The following is a 16528-nucleotide window of genomic DNA, read 5'->3' as shown; positions in this document are numbered from 1 at the left end:
GAGAGAGAGAAAAAGGGCAGAGCTCTTTGGTATTTCTTCTTTTAAGCACACTAATCCTGTCATGCAGATACCACCCTCATGACATCATCTAACCCTAATTGCCTCCCGAAGGCTCAGGGCTTCGACATACAAATTTTGGGGGAAGTGTGAGAATTAAAAATTTCACTTAAGCATGTCATATGTGACAGAGCATGTTGGCTATCCATTCGGTACCTCTTCTCTTTTCTTTTTACAGTAATAGGAACCTCAGTTTTCACCTGGTAAATGGGAGCCTTGCAACAAAGTATACATTTCCCAGACACTTGGAGCTGTGAGGTGTGGTCATGTGACCAACTTCTGGTCCACGGAATGTGAGCTGTGGTTAGGTATGTATCTTTCAGGCCATGCCCCTTTAAAAGGAAGGGTTTCCTTTTCTTCTCCACTTCCTTCCTTCCTTTTCTGATGGCAGGTTTGCAAACACTATAGTAACAACTAACTTGGGCTATTCAGATGCATGTAACAAACCAGCCTCTATCTCATTGTTTTCATTTACTTATCTCTGAATACTAGCAAAGTTGAGCATCTTTTTTCATATACTTAATAGTCATTCAAGCACAGCATTGAACTAAATGAGTTGAAAAAGAAAAACAAAGCACATCCAAAGAGATAAGGAGGAAAGAAATAACAAAGATGTCTATTTTTAACCTTTATTAATTCCTAATGAGTACATGTAAAACAGTAATTTTTTTCCTAAATCTCTCTTAGCTATGTCAAACATATTTTTACATGAACTGTGTTTCATTTTATTCAGTTCTAAGTAGATCTTAATTTCCTTTAGGATTTATTTTTAACCCTATGGCTTGCTTGGTCATATGTTATTTGGTTCTCAAACATATGAAACATCTTAATAGCTATATCTGTGGCATTAATTTCTAATTTTATTGCAATATAGTTGGAGTGAATAGTCTGAATTATATATAGATATTTTTTAATTTATTGGGATTATTTCCAGGGCCTAAACTGATTTATTTGTATAAATGTTGCATGTGTATCCAAAAAGCACATACTCCTCATTGTAGTATGTTTAATAGATCCAATTTGATATTGATTTGTCATGTCTTTGATAAGAAGGTTTTTGAAGAATAATAGCCTTAATCTTGTCTGCTTGTTATATCAGTTTCTGAGGGGATTATGTTATAAATCTACAACATAATTTTAGAATTATAGGTGTTCTTTTCGCATTTATCTTGACAAGCATCTGATACTTAATTTTGTTTTTTCAAACAATTACAGAAATTGATTGCATTTATAGGTTGTCTTGATTAGTTTTTTTTTTTCAGTTATTGTGGCAAAAAGACTAATAAAAAAATTTTGGAGGGACACAAAATTATATCCCCTATTTATTTAGATTGCTACGAATGTTTCATATGTGTCGTTTTACTTTAATTCTCAAAGCATATCTATCAAATAGGTAGGCAAACAAAGACTGAATCTTGCTCATTTTCATACTTCTCACCGGGCAGAGCACTGTTTCTTCAAAAGAGCAGATGCTTACATGAACAATGGCATGATTGACAATTGTCACACATCTAATTTTATTTCAACTGGCTAGCACTCATAGAATGCCTGTTATTATTTTCAGAGTATTTACCTTGGGGTCTTTAAACATCTTTCAATAAATATTACTGCTACTGAGTAGTATACCTGGAGAAATAGTCTTATGAATTACCTTCCATATATGAGTCATTTTTTTTCTTTGCAATTCAATAGTGATAAATCTTCATCCTATGAAAATGACTTGACTTCTATACATAGCCAAACTTCTGTTGAAATTAAGTCTGCTAAGTCTGGAAAGAAAGAGGCTGAAGGGTAGAAGTGAAATAAGAGGAAGTAGAAAGGAAATGAACTTTTATTAGGTTTTGTTAAAAAACCTACTAATAGGCATTATTATCTCTGGATTACCTATGGGACGTTGTATGAATGGTCTGAGGATACAGAGTCCATGTTGCCAGGACTCAATCCCAGATCTGTCTCACTCCAAAGACTGGGCTTTTCCTTTCTATCCTTCTGACTCCTTACAGTTGACTTTATTTGGAATAGAAACTACTATAAAGGGAGGAGACTTATTCCTCTTGAGTTTTGTCAGATAAGTGTCATGCCATCGGTCTGGAGCAAACACAACGGGTAAGGTTTGTGACAAAGTGAGGATTATTGAGGAAGATTTAGCAAAGGTCAGCTCGTGAGTGTCGGGTGCTTAGTTTAGGCACAGCCGGATGCACCTTGGGGATGTGCTCCACGAGAAAAATCCTGCCTTGGTACCACTTCATATATCTAGAGAGAAAGCTGTGGTCTGAATGTTTGTGGCCCTCCAAAATTCATTTGTTAGAAAGCTAATGCCCAAGGTGATAGTACGGTAAGTCTGTACTTAACATCACTGATAGGTTCTTGGAAATGGAGGCTTTAAGCGAAAGGACATATAACAAAGCCAGTTTTACCACAGGCTAATTGATACAAGCACGAGTTAAATTCCTAGGGCATATTTATAGTCACAAAAGCATCACCAAACTTCTAAATAAAGATCCAAAGCCCTCCTAATGGTCAACATTAAAATAAATGTGAGCTGTACATACACTTAAGAAAGATGAATGAATCATTATTCTCCAACCAACTTATTCCAGTTCAGGGTCACGGGTGGCCAGAGCCTACCCTGGCAGCTCAGGGAGCCGCAAGGTGGGGTTCACCCTGGACAGGACGCCCTCCACCACAGGGCCACTCACACCACCCACACTCACTCAGATTGGACAAGGTAGACACTAGTTCACTTCACGTGCACAGTTTTGGGATGTGAGAGGAAACCAGAGTCCTCAGACAAAAACCATGCCCACATGGGGAGAATGTGCAAATGCCACACAGATGGTGACTTCAGAGGGAAGGTTTTTTTTCTTTTTTCTTTTTCTTTTCTCAATGTTATAAGGAAACAACACTGAATACAACAACGTTATTTGAAGAAGTGCTATATTCAGGAGGTGGGTCTTTGGGATTAGCCACAAATCTGGCTCAGTCCTCCCGAATGGGATTAGAGCCAGAGTAAAAGAGGCTCTACAGAGCTAGCCCACACAGCGAAAAGTAAAAATATTGGCCATCTGTAGCCCCAAAGCAGGCCCTCACCAAACCTGACTGTGCTGGCCTCGACCTTGGACCTCCAGCTTCCAGAGCTGTGAGAAACATTTCTGTTGTTTATAAGCAACCCAGCCTGTGCTGTTTTGTTTTAGCAGCCTGAACGGACTGAGATGGTTCTTCTGGTCACAGAGTGGCCTTGCTGAAAGAAGGGAGTGTCTGGAGCCCAGAGGTCAATAGTTTGGGGAGTTCACTACCCTCACCTGAGCGAGCTGGTTACTTTAGTGTCGTGTCAGTCAGCCCTGCTGAGCCAGCTCCTTGCTAGACTGTCCAGAGGGCAGGCATGTGAGGGGCACAGAGGGCTCTGGTGCAGGTGGAGCCACCACAGCCATACAGCAGGCACATGGTCTGTCTCTTTTCAGCAAGTGTGTAGTTTCCTGACATGACTATTTTATTTGAATCAACATGTTTGTCTTTTTTAGGGGGGTCTCATTCATTTTCATCTTATCTTTTTCTATTACTTGCTCGACATTGCATATTTCTAGGGTGTGCCTCTAGTAATAGATTCAGTTCTCTCTTGAAAATGAGCTTCTAGAAAGTGTCTCGGGCACATACTGTCCTGGACTCACCATTTGCTATCTATTTGGAAGTCTCCCAGGAGATCCAACAGAGAAAAGGAGTGAGTATCTCATTCCTACCTTGAGCATCAATGGAGATAATCAGTAGCCAGCACACCTCAGGGTAACAAAGACTCAGGGTTCTCTGATAGCATCGTAGTCTATTTACTTCTCTGACTAATCCAGAGACTGGAATAGAGGCAATGAGTCAGGTGTCCTGATGGGTGCACATGCTGTTCTCTGCAAATAGAGGTGGATGTTGTTGTTTAAAAGGACAGCTAGCACTTTGGGCTGGAGGCTTTCATTTTACCTGCTTCTTCGCTACCACTCGATGAAATAAATTTCCCAGTGGTGACTGTCCCGTGGAGCACTGTCACATTCTGTAACACTGTGTGTCTGCCTGCTTAAGAAGTGGCTTGAACTTGTCTGTGATCGAGGCATGTAAAAGACAGCTCCTCTGTGGTGCCTAAAGATAAGGATGGGCCAGGCTGCTGCTGGGTTTTAATGCAGACCACCTGAAACAAGACCAGGGCCACAGTGAGGGCAGGGGTCTAGACGCAGGTAGTCGGGAGGTGAAGGGAGGGCAGATGTAATGTGCTAACAGGCATCTCTGTGTTTGCTTCCATCATTTCCTGGCTGTAGGATCCAGCACAAGTTACAGAACCTCTCTCCACTGAACCTACTGCAAACAGAGATGCAGGAAATTTTTGGAAGAGCTCAGGCTGCAGACTGTGGGCAGAACCGGAGGTGTTTACTTCAGGGAAAGCTTTTAGGGTTGAGCAAGTCAAGAAGCATCACATGCCAGGCACACACGTCTGCAGGTAAGACCAACCCTTCACCAATGAGGAAGCAAGTCTTTTAAAGATCTCACAGCTTCTCTTCTGAGTCATCATAGAAGCATTCGGTAGCCTGTCCTGCTTGTTCCTCAGGCCCAAATGAAAGTTTGTTGGTTTGTTATTTCAAACCCCATGACATAGATCAGACTTGGAGATCTCACATTTTAATTTAAAAAATATATATATATTTTTAAAATTGATTTCAAAGAGGAAGTGAGAGGGAGAGAGAGATACAGAAACATCAATGATGAGAGAGAATCATTGATCAGCAGCCTCCTGCACGTCCCACACTGAGGACCGAGCCCGAAACGGGTGCCCTAACTGGGAATTGAACCGTGACCTCCTGGTTCATAGATGGACGCTCAACCACTGAGCCACGCCAGGCAGGTGAGAACTCATGTTTTTCTAAAGCTTTCACAGAACAACACTGCCCACAACTCACCTAATTTTCGTTTGCTAATGTCTTTCCTCCCTTCCTATAATACCATTAATTCTTTCTGAAAGGAACTTTAAATTTTATTTTTCAATTGCAGTTTACAATTAATTTCATGTTGTATTAGTTTCAGGTGTATAACATCACTTTAAAAAATCCCACATCCTTCTGTTCTCCACCTATTCAATTTACCTCCTCATTTTGCTCTTATTTTGTACTCTTTGAAACTATGCTCATCTCTGAAGTGCTGCTGTTTGGTAAGTTTCTAAACCTTCACTTTAGCTGGTAAGCTAGATGGCAGAGCTGTTTTATCACTCCTGTCTTGCTCCTCTTACGATCCCTCAAGATTTGAATATGGCTCCTTGCAACCAGAGGCTACTGCCTGAGGCTCTGGCTGCTTCAGGCTCCATCCAAAAACTGAGCGGAGCCCTGGCTGGTTGGCTCAGTTGGTTGGAGCATCATCCCATACACCAAAAGACTGAGGTTTGGTTCCCTGTTAGGGCACACACCTAGGTTGTGGGTTTGATCCCTGGTCGGGCATATATGTGAGACAACCAATCGATGCTTCTCTCTCGAACCAATGTTTCTCATTCTTTGTCTCTGCCTCCTTCCTTCCTCTCTCTCTAAAAATCAATAGAAACATATCCTCGGGTGGGAATTAGACAAAAACCACGACTGAGGGGATCAATATGGCAGCCTACCCATGGCCCATGTGTAGCTCACCACTGCCTCTGCACAGGGATTGGGAATCTGGGTTTATGGAATTCTGGGGCAGCAGGGCTCCTGAGGGCAGACTCTCTTCTTCCTATGAGCCTACCTTGAGGCAGGATTCAGCTCGGGGCAATCCTCAGATATACTAGTATCCACATTTCCCCTGCGTTCATGAGAATTGAACAGTCTACTGAGGATACGTGGATGAGGATTTACATGGCACAGCAGAATAATCAAATTCTGTTTGTTGACTTGTTCTTTACCTTCAGAGCTCTGTTATGCTCCATCCTTCTTTCATTTCTTTTAACCCATAGTCTCTCTGTGATCCTGAACAACTCATTTCTCTCCCAACTCATTACTCCGCTCAGCAACACAGAACCCCTGCACGTAACTGAACAGTGACCAGGCACCTTGGGTGACATGGTTCAGTCCACAGCATCCGCAAAGGGAGTTTTTTTTGTTTTTTTTGTTGTTGTTATTAATCCTCACCCAAGGATTTTTTTTCCCCATTGATATTTAGAGAGAGTGGAAGAGAGTGGAAGGGAGGGAGAGGAGGTAGAGAGAGAGAGAGAGAGAAACATCAATGTGAAAGAGACACACTGATTGGATGCCTCCTGCACGCATACACCAACCAGGGCTGGGGATTGAACCTGCAACCAAAGTACATGCCCTTGAACGGGAATTGAACCCGTGACCCTTTGGTGTGCAGGCTGATGCTCTAACCACTGAGCAACTGGCCAGGGCTGTTTACTCCTGTCTTGCCGCTAGGCTTCTTAGTTTGACTGGCTATGACTCCAACTCTGGCAGGCTGTATTCTTCTGGGTCCAATCAAGAGACAGAAACCATAAAATGATTTAACCAGGGGAAGTATAATACAAAGAATTATTAAATTATGATGAAAGAGACACTATAAGACAGCGGTTCTCAACCTGTGGGTCACGACCCCTTTGGGGGTCGAACGACCCTTTCACAGGGGTCGCCTAAGACCATCGGAAATCGCATATATAATTACATATTGTTTTTGTGATTAATCACTATGCTTTAATTATGTTCAATTTGTAACAATGAAATTGGGGGTCACCACAACATGAGGAACTGTATTAAAGGGTCGCGGCATTAGGAAGGTTGAGGACCACTGCTATAAACATAAGAAAACCTTATAGGGTACCCTGGGTTGAGAGAAAGTGCCCAAGGAACGCAAACTTGGAAGGGGGGCTCACCCTGAAGGGTGGGTGTCAGATTTTGTTGGAGAAGGTGTAGCGGTGGCCCACTGGATGGAAGAGAATTGTGCTGGTTTGCATGAGCCAGAGCTAGTCTGCAGAGCTGGGCAAGCAGGAAGCTACTCTCCAGGAACTGCCATGAGTGGCTGGGCCTGCGCTGTGCAGAGGGAGGTGGGGCAGCAGCTCGGGGTGCTGTCCGTGTGGAGAGGGCTCTGGGGGGTGAGTACTAGGCCAGGCCGGGGCTGCAAGGTCTTTGAGGGACTGTGCATCTGGGCACATGGCTGAGGCCAAGCTTTTCCTCCTGCCCTCCCACCAACACCACTGACTGACCCTGCAATTACAGGAATCAGAAGGCCTCCTTCCTTCTACTGAAAAAGCTTAACATTGTGCTCTTTGTAAAAGAGAAATGCAGAAGAAAATCCATCCCTTATTGCAGAGCATGCATTGGGAGGCAGGGGGCAGATTTAAAACTGAGAAGCAAGTACATTGATAACCAGGGCTTCCTTGTCTCTGCACATAGTAAATGTTCAATAAATGTTAGCTTGATCCTTTGTCCCAAGTTTGCTGATGAGCTAGTAGGTATTTGACTTAGAAAGAGTCCTGGTTTGAGAGCCAGGAGACATGGAGTTCTAGTCCTTTTGTTGCATTAATTTTGTAAAATTGAATAAGTCACTTTACTCCCCTAGGCCTTAGTTTCCTCATCTGTAAAACAAAAATGGTGGAATAGCTAGGTGGTGTCAACGTCCATTTTTAAGATATAAACATAGTAACATGCATTGTAATTTTAACAGCACAGTTTCTTTAGTGCTGCTGTGATATGATGTTATATCAGTTGTCTAGTTGAACATCATCTTGCAATGGATGAGATGCTGATTTATTTCCTCCCACATTGAACGTGCCAAGGAGTCCTCTTCACACAGAACACTACTGGGGTGGTTGTAATTGTGTTTCTTGCGACCATGGAATAAGAATTTTACTCTTTCCTTTTTATCCTTTTTCAATGATACATGCAGAAGAAGCATAAGGATACAATGCATTTTTTTCTTGGCACCATCACTCATCAATTGGTTACTCTCTAAGAAGAGAGATTTAATAAACAGCAAAAATTATTTAGAAGGGTTCCTTTCTCAACACTTTCATAAGAAAATAGCAAGGTAGTCCCTAGCTGGTTTGGCTCAGTGGATAGAGTGTTGGCCTGCTGACTAAAGGGTCCCAGGTTTGATTCCAGCCAACTGCCCATGCTGGGGTTGTAGGCTCAACCGTCCCCCGCCCCCAGGGGTGTACAGGAGGCAGCCAATCAATGATTCTCTCTCATCATTGATGTTTCTATTTCTCTATCCCTCTCCCTTCCTCTCTGAAATCAATAAAAAATATTAAAAAAAGAAAATAGCAAGTTAGTTAAATTTCCCTCCCTCTAGAGGTGACTAAATATTCTTTATGGATTGCAGTCCACTTTTTTGATTAAAAGTATATGAAAGCGGTAATCAGATTTCCTGCTTGTCTTATAAAGGCATCTGGCAATATAGTATTTATGCTAAAGTGGGAAGTTTATATGGAAGAATACACTTTTGATGCAAGAGAGGAATAAATTTGAAATTTGGTGGGAGAATTTAACTTCCAAATTTTTGAAATTATAGTGCAAAATAGACTCTAAAGGTCCAAATGAGATATTTCTGTGAATCAGTGATCTTCATATGAGCAGGTCAATATTCCCGTAGGTGAAAATACATTTTCTTTTCCAGTTAATGTGTTTTCTTCACCTTGCATTTATGAAAAATTGGGTGATTTCCAAATTTTCCATTAAATCATATCTTGCTTGGGATGTCATTTCTCCACATAGCTTAAGAATATCAATGCTTTTGCAGTGAGGCATATTTAAAAATGGCAGGATCAAATCCTTAGTGACCCTTGGTAAATATAATACATATAATGTATTGAGGCCACTTATTTCTATTAGCGACAAGGTAGACAATACAAACATAATTGCTCTTAGTTAAGGAAAGTGCAAAAGAGCCCTGTCAGGAATTTAGATGAACTGGGTGAAAACATCTATGTAAATTGAATAAATTTGAAAAACAATTGTGACTGAATTGCAGTTGAATCTTGTCAAGTGCTAGCTTGCATTCAAAGCTTCCCAGAAGGCTTACTTTAAGAAATAGATAAGTTTGTGAAATCATAAGCCTAAATGCATTATAGTTACATTGTTTATATGTATATAAATAATTATAAAACTATGTATAGGGTGTTTCCCAAAATGTATATACACACTTTGAATAATTATAAAGGCAGTGTTTACTAAAAGACATTTCATTTTTAAAATTGAGGTATCAGCTGTTAAAGTGTGTATACATTTTTTGAACAGTGAAGTTTGTTAGAGCTATGTTTCAGTTTTGACTAGAACAGTATGCCAACCTATCAGGGCACAGTTCTCATCAGCCCAAGACCATCTCCATGTTGGTCAGTTAATTTCCTCTGTGTTGGGGTCCTTGTTCCTTACAGATGAGTCCTGCTGGTCAGTAGGAGACCCATGGGAGGAAATGAGAATGAGTCATAGTTCATTCACTACAGTGGGAGAAACTCCTTTCATGGCATATCTGTACTTTCCTTCTCTCCTACTGCTAAAGAACAGCGTATAGATGTTTGTATGTAATGACGCTATGGTGTTCGCTTCATTACTTTTTGCAAAAGAATTCTGTAAAGCTTTTGAACACTCTTTGTTTTTCCAGTTAAGAAGCACTCTCCCATATATGCTATCAACACCATTGATTTTCTTCATAAACCCTTTCTCCCCATAGACAAGCAAATTTAAAAACCAACCACCATGTAAATTACAATCAATATCAAGTTGGCCAAGTCAAGTTTGAGGCATGTTGATTGTGTGTCTGGTAGCTAAAGGTGGATGGAAGATGGTTTGTAATATCAGGAGGCTGTTGGTTCTATCTTTTGACATCAGAGTTGCTTCCTGGTGTAATGATTCTAGCTTTTTTTCTTCTTGCTACTTCGCCAGTACACTCTGAAGCTCTTCATAAAAACATCCCCGACACAATTTGGGTTGAAGAATTTTGAAAGATGTGTTGACTTCTCTACAAAAACCCTTTCTAGTTCTATAGAGTATTTATCTTTAAACTGAAAAAACTTGGACACATTTTTTAATGTGATATAAAAACTCTGTTTCTACCTGCAGTGTAATGGCATTTGTATAAAGAAAGCTGATATAAAATAGGAGTTCAAAGTATTCTTATAGCAATCATTTTAGAAAAGCTGCTATTGATGTTTTGTGCAATAATTACATATAAAATTCACACTGAAACACATTCAGCAAAATTATGTGCCTAATGCACCTATCTTTGCTGGGTCAGGTGATCTAGTCATGGGCATAACCTTAAAAATTAGTGTGTGTGTCCAGATGCTGGCGAATCTGGCTCCACTTTAGAAAAATAGATGGGAGAGAGTCTTTTTTGTTTTGCTCCCCACAATTCCTTTATTTTTATATTTCTAACCACTGGATCCTCCCTTGCTGTATCCCCTAGTCAGGATCTCCTAATGCCATCAGTGAGGTTTGGCAGCGGCAGTCCGGAAGGGCACCCTCCACAAAATACTTGCCTGCTTCCATTCTTTATGTGCCCTGACCGGGAATCAAACCGTGACCTCCTGGTTCATGGATCTGTGCTCAACCACTGAGCAACACTGGCCCGGCTGTATCCACTTCTTGATTAATGGTGAACCGTAGCATGGGCATGAAGCCTATATTTTTAAAAATTTAAGCAGGAAGTGCCAACGCTTAGTTAGGTCTTGAACAACTGACTTAAGTTTGGGAGCTCCGCCTTCCTACAGCTTTGCAAGATCACGTCACATGGCATTTTGTTTGTTTGCGAATTGAAACCACAGCACATGGTTAGCCATTGATTTAGGTAGTCTGTAAAATTTTTGTCTTAAACGGCTTGAAAAACTAAATATTTGCAAATGTGTAAATCAACATGTGGATGCATTATTGTCTGACCGAGTAGAAATGAAATTATTGTACAATGGCCGTGGCCTGTAACCAGAAGGAGAGCTGGGAGAACAGAGAGGTGACAGCCGACCGGGGTGCTGATGTCAGGGGTGGTCTCCCGGAAGTGGTTTGGTGGTTTCGTTCTTCATCATGGCACTGAGCCATGCTTTCAGGAGCCAGCTGTCAGGAAAAGTTATGCCACTGGGAGAGAATTGGACATTTCTATGACTTCCCTCTTCCTTTATTTTTTTATTTTTAGGAAACGGGAACTTGTTTAGTTTCTGATTTACGTTTAAGTAGTATCACATGGAGATATTTCCTTTTTGTTTCTATTGGGCTGAGAATAAGCTGTCAAGGGAGAATGTAAATGCTTTGTCACAGAGGACAGTGTGATGGAGTGTTTAAGGGCCCAGAATCTTAAGTGGACTGCAGACTGCCTGAGCTCAGTCCTGGCTCAGCCACCGATTGATGTTCTATTGACCTACTGCCCAAATAATGAAAGGTTCCACATTCCCAGATTTGCCTGATTGAAATTTCATGACATTGCTCAGCTCCTTCCCACACCCTCACATTTTCCATAAACTGGTAGTTAGATCTAGAAGTTTAGTTTTAGGAAAGAATTCTTTATATGACTATGTTCTTAAAATTCAAAAGGAGGGATTCTCCTACAAGATGGCCTTTATTTGGAAGCTTCAGTTGTCCCTCAAAGAAAAAATTTTCTTTCATGAGATCTCTTGCCAAGAAATGTTTACCCGTGATAAAGACAAGGCAGCATAGTAGGAAAAAAATGGAGACAGGAACAGCTAGCTTTGATCCAAACTTAACCACATTTTAGGTAACCTTTGGTAAATTTTGGAAGTCTTAGAATATTGGTTTTTTGTGTACAAAAATGGAAAAATACTTTCTTTCTGGGGTGATTTTTAGAAGAAATAAAATAAAAATTTAGGACAAATAAAATACCGTATATAAAACATCATCACAGAGATATGCCTGCATATCTTAGCTTCCTTTCTTCTACAAATATTTCTTGAATACTTACTTTACACTCAGCTGTCTGTCAGGTGTTATGTGGGGGGTTATAAGAGGTATAAGGCCCTAGCCAGTTTCGCTCAGTGGATAGAGCATAAGCCTGTGGACTGAAGGGTACTGAGTTCGATTCCTAGTCAGGGCATGTGTGGGAGGGGAGGCAACCAATTGATATGTCTCTTTCACATATATATTTCTCTCTCTCTGTCTCTCTCCCTCCCTTCCACTCTCTCTAAAAAAATGGAAAAATATCCTTGGGTGAGGACTAACAACAACAAAAAAAGGTATAAGATAGTATGGAACATAGTGCCTGGCACAAAACAGATGATCAATAAATGTTTTTTAAATTTGAATTGGAAACATGATCTTTGCCCCAAAGGTGCTTCAGTACAATGGGAGCACACTCACACTCACACACACACACACACACACACACACACACACAAACACACACACACACTTTACTAGTGATGCCAACAATAAGGGCTGGAGGAGTTCTGGGGTCAGTCAGCACTGGGAGCTGACACAGTGGGGAAGTTCTCATGAGGGAGGTGAGACTAGAAAAATATGGGAGCATCAGCACAAGCAGGGGGGTTGTCGCCAAGTTCATTTAGAGCCGAGGAACATAGCAGGTAGGGAGCAGCGGGATGTAAGCAAGGACACTTTCTCACATGTAGATATAGGTGCTGATTCAAAGGAAAGTTCATAAAGCAGAGCAGCAGGAAGGACTGAGCTTCTAGACTGTGGCAAGAGCGAGGAAAACCTCAAGTGCCACATTGAGCCGTTTCCATGTTATTCTAGGCCACAGGAGAAACCTGAAAGCTCGAATGTGTTTGATGAAGTAGAGAGGTAGAAACATTAATTTAGAGCATAATGAACTGGGGGAAAACCCTAATGGGCTGAGAAATGTCAGTTAGGAGACTATTGTTCAAATCCTGGCATGTGGGGAAAGGCTCTTGGGTGAGTTTTTGCTCATAAGGGTTTATATCCTGAGAGTGTTGGTACCAGACTATATAAACAAGATTAAGTAAGTAATTGGAGGCATATTGGTTTGGAGTTCTCATAAACTCTTTCCCCCTAGTGCCTACAGCCAGGGTGACTTATGGTCCCGAGGATGAACAGATGCTGGAATTCCCTGGATGGTGGGAGGCCCTCTGGATCCCTCCAGTATCATGGGTGCAGGGTATTGGGAGGAGAAGGGGCTTTGGTGTCAGACTGTTAGTGCTACCTCACTGGTAAGATGGGAGTAGTAATGTGGGTAAACATGGCGCCTCGTACACTGTAAGTGCTTGGTTGATGCCTGTTAGTTCCCTTTGTAGTCAAATGCAGTAACGAGAGGAAGGGCCAGGTTTAGACTCCTTTCACAGTGGTGGCTGGATATATTCCCTGGATGACCCTTAGTGCCTTATTTGTTCCCAGTGGACAAATAGCTAGTTTATTTTTAACTTGGGTGAATGCAGAGAGAACAGACTGTATTGTAGAGGTGGAGCCATGAGGAGGAAAAGGCTGGTTTATTCTCACAGGCTTCTCTCTCTGAATCCATTAGCTGGTCCATCCCTAGTTGCAGTAGCTATCGTAAGGTTCCTACTGTGGCTGGGGAAAGGGCAGGACACCAGTGACTTTATAGTCTTCAGTGACTGAATGCATGAGTATGGAGTGCAAGTGTTTATGTTTTTTAAAAAAAATAGGTTTCACTCGGAAATAATACCTCTCCCTACTACCCTAAACATCCCAGAACTGACCTTAGTTAAAGAAGGTAACACTGATGTTGGCCTGAGAGACAGAAGCTGCTTTTCCGTGATGCTGACAAGGTATGTCAGGTACATCTTTGTTTCTACAAGAACTTTTACTCTTGCATATGATAGCTGTTCCTGAACACCTCATTGTGAGCAGGTTCAGGCTTATTTTCCAGCTGAGATTGGGAGAATGTGTCATGTATCATTATCACCTGGTAGACAGGACAGTTCAGCCCACTGACCCATGAGCCCAAGCATTTTGTAGGGACAGAACATTGTGAGGTGAATTGTATTGTGTGAAATGTGAATTTCAGCACCAAGTATGGCAGCCTTCATCAAGGTTAATTTCTTGTCATGTAAATTACTGTAATGGGACAGACCACCTTAAGTCAATGAGGAGCAACGCTTCTCAAGGTTATAGATACGCACAGAAACCACAGATCACTCACTAGGCAAGAGTCTGGCTCTGCAAACAGCAAGATCTGGTTGCCAATGTTGTGAAGGCAATTTAATGATAATGAGGGTCAGGCATATGGATTGTGACTCTTTTGACTGATTTTTATAGTCTTCGGTGACTGAATGCATGAGTATGGATTCCAAGTGTTTGTTTTTTTGTTATTAAATATATTTTATTGATTTTTTACACAGAGTAGGGAGAGAGAGAGAGAGTTAGAACATCGATGAGAGAGAAACATCGATCAGCTGCCTCCTGCATATCTCCCACTGGGGATGTGCCCGCTATCCACTGAGCCAAACTGGTTAGGGTGGATTGTGACTCTTTTGATTAATTTTTATAGTCTTCAGCGACTGAATGATGAGTATGGATTGCAAGTGTTTTTTGTTTTTTTTAATAGGTTTCACTCAGAAATAATATCTCTCCCTCCTACCCCAAACATCCCAGAACTGGCCTTGGTCAGAGAAAGTAAAACACAAGTCAGCCTGAAAGAAAGGAGCTGCTTTGCTGTGATGCTGACAGAATGTAATTCGGGCTTTGAACACTGGGTGGCAGACGTGCTCCTGTTAAGATTTGGTGATCACAGGAGGAGAGCGACTTTGTCCTAATAGGGATGATGCGCCCTCCTAGTTAGTCACCCCCCCACACACAAAGGCCACACGGGATGTTCCCATGGAAATAGACATCTATTTTGCAATCCCTGGGGAACCTGTTTTTTACATTATTGATGGCTTGGTTGGGGATGCTTTCTTGAGGCCTGTCAATCATGTTAGCAATGGAGTGAAGTCAATGGGACCTCAACGAAAGGTGAGTATTAGGAGAAAATGAAATCTGATTGAAAACCTGGGTCACCTTGGTACTACTTTTTTTTTTTTTTTGCCTAAGAAGCTTAGGTCCTAGAAGAGGTTAACAGAACAAACTATGGGATGTAATTTTCCCTTAGGAGGGGAAGAGAGAAATGTTTTCACAGAACTTCAGGTTCAGGTTGGTGCCCAGGACTTGTCTAATGACTGGAATCACTTTGAGAGGGCGTCAGCCGGGCTGTGGCTGGAAGTCACCTGCGTGTTTTCAAAAAGTACAGATGCCTGGACACAGAGATGCTGAGGTGAGGAACAGGCACGGGCATCTTCCGTTGGAAAAGCTGCACAGTTGATTGTGGAGTGAAAACTCCTTCTTTGGAGTAACATTAATTTCTTAAGCATTAAGTACGCACTCTCAGGATCAGCCTTCCCAGAGGAACAGCCCACAGCAGTGGCTTCAGGGGCACAGAAAGGGCCCTGGGGCCCAGGTCCATTCTCCCCTTCAGCCTCCTGGGGGTTGGAGAGTGTTGTCAGTGGTTCCTCCTTTTTGTCTCCTGGGCTGAGGTGTAACCGCAATGAGGGAGGGGGGTGACATTCATTAACAGCCTTTAGCTTTGTGGTTCTGAGTTGTTTACTATGCAATCAAGAAAGCACCATGTGGAGGTAAGAAAGGTTTAGGGTTAATGTCCTCGGGAAGGGCAGGCCTGACTATGGGGAGGCACAGACATTCCCTGGTCACCGGAGTGTGACAGGCAGGAAAAGGGTTCCGATGAGCAGGTTTAAGGTTCTCCGAAGCCGACTTTGTATGTTTTCCGGTTTCGTGGTGCTGCCCAGACTCACTGCTTAGCATGGAGGCGTCACTTGCAATGGTGTGATTCTTCCCTGGGCAGGAGCAGAGGAGCTGGGTCTGGTGGTGTCAAAGGCAAGCTCTGATCTCTGAGCTGGGGTGGAGATGAGGTCAGGCCCCTGGTCGCGAGCACAGGGTTTTTCTTGGTGGAGGTCCTAGGGTTTGATAGAGTTGTACTGAGGTTGTGTCTCAGATACTGCACTAGTAGATTAAAAAGTGAACATTTTGTCCATCAGCCAAATGCATGAGGACACAGTCTACTTGATCATTATTTTTCCTCTGAGGTGATTGATTATTTCAGTGTTATATAAACACTTCCTGAGTAACTAGTCAATTTGAGTTAGTTGTGTCTAAAACTAGTCAGTAATGTGAAAAAAACCCCACACAAAACCACCCACAAAACCAGTTGAACCTTTTATTTGGCATGCATGTAGCATAGTGTAGAGTACTAAAGAATTCTGATTGATTCTAGTTTTTACTTTTAGCATTGGAATGTCATGGTAGGCAGTCTAGGCTGTAAAATACCTAAAAAATGACCCTGTATTATTCACTTTAAAATGATTTATTTTATGTTATACTAGAGGCCCAATGCATGAAATTCGTGCACTGCTTTGGGGGGGGGGGGAGTGTCCCCCGGGTTGAGATGCTACCCGTCCCACATGTGTCAGATCCGAGGACGACTGGATTATTGATATTAAATTCTATTTTAATTCGAACATTTACATCAAGCATGTATAACTTTTAGCTTTTCGAGTATATAT

At 41.9% G+C, this 16528-nt stretch overlaps 1 long non-coding RNA gene across 1 annotated transcript in view; it reads left to right on the top strand.

Moving 5' to 3' along the window:
• The first annotated feature begins 241 nt into the window (after positions 1 to 241).
• The window catches only part of LOC106698862, a 37508-nt gene continuing 21221 nt past the window's right edge, over positions 242 to 16528 (top strand). Inside the window, exons 1-2 of the long non-coding RNA XR_002831687.1 lie at positions 242 to 365; positions 4356 to 4534. This is a non-coding gene — a long non-coding RNA (uncharacterized LOC106698862). The remainder of the gene's footprint in view (positions 366 to 4355; positions 4535 to 16528) is intronic.

Source organism: Myotis lucifugus, unplaced genomic scaffold, assembly GCF_000147115.1.
Source record: "Myotis lucifugus unplaced genomic scaffold, Myoluc2.0 scaffold_253, whole genome shotgun sequence".
NCBI lineage: Eukaryota > Metazoa > Chordata > Mammalia > Chiroptera > Vespertilionidae > Myotis > Myotis lucifugus.
This window is presented reverse-complemented; position numbering and strand designations above follow the sequence as displayed.